Below are 1,123 nucleotides of genomic sequence, written 5' to 3'. Positions count from 1 at the left end.
TCTCGCTTTCTCTCCTTCTCCACCCCCTCGCTGCCTCCATCGCTGTCTGTCCGGGAGGACCCCCCCACCCCCCCCCCCCCCCCCCCCCCCCCCCCGATCATCCCACCCCTTCGCCACAAGGTCAGTTAGTTACAGCAAATGAGTTATTATAGTCATTGTAGTCAGTAAGGATTAATTTGGGCGTTTCTGATAAGTTCTTCGGTTAGTGAAGAACTTATAGAGCAAATCAAAACCATAAAATTAGATTTACTGTCAAATAAATCAACATATAATAATAATAATAATAATAATAATAATAATAATTATTATTATTATTATTATTATTATTATTATTATTGTTGTTGTTGTTGTTGTTGTTATTGTTATTATTATTGTGTGTGTGTGTGTGTGTGTGTGTGTGTGTGTGTGTGTGTGTGTGTGTGTGTGTGTGTAATATAATAGTGGGCTGCTTTTAAAATAATATTCATTTTAAAAGCAGCCCACACGCACGGATAGACTGCTGTGCTATACAGGAAATTTGCCAGGGGCCCCAGACGGCCGGGTTTCCAAAGGGTTCCCGATTTATTGTAGGCTATTTCAGCTGGCCTCGGGTAATTTAGTTAATTACAACTTTGCCTGGCATCTGCACCCCTCATACACATAATCACTCAGTTAAATAACAATGGTCCCAAAGCGGAGCCTGTGCTGCTGCCACTCTCAAAAAGATCTATACACTTCCTAAATTAAATGTTTTTAAAGCTGATCACCGAAAAACAGGGTCAAATTGACCCTTGTGGACCACACCCGAGGAACCAACATTATTATTATTATTATTATTATTATTATTATTATTATTAGTTTCTTTTCTTAACATGATTCTATTATGTTTTAGCAGAAAGACAATTTCCTGAGGAGTATTAATTCTTCTGCATTGCACTGGATAAGACTATTTTAAGTATCCAGCAGAGCATACATAAGAATAATATAATAAATAAAACATAATTAGAAATAACTAAAATAACTAAACTATTCCAATTTTAACTAAATATACGATAAACTGCTAAAGTCTAATAAAGGCGCCACTATACACGTTCGCATTCTGCTTCCTTTGTATGGTTTGTCCCTGTGTAGGCACCGTATTTCG

Source organism: Neolamprologus multifasciatus, chromosome 2, assembly GCF_963576455.1.
Source record: "Neolamprologus multifasciatus chromosome 2, fNeoMul1.2, whole genome shotgun sequence".
Classification (NCBI taxonomy): domain Eukaryota; kingdom Metazoa; phylum Chordata; class Actinopteri; order Cichliformes; family Cichlidae; genus Neolamprologus; species Neolamprologus multifasciatus.
Note: the sequence above shows the minus strand (reverse complement) of the source record.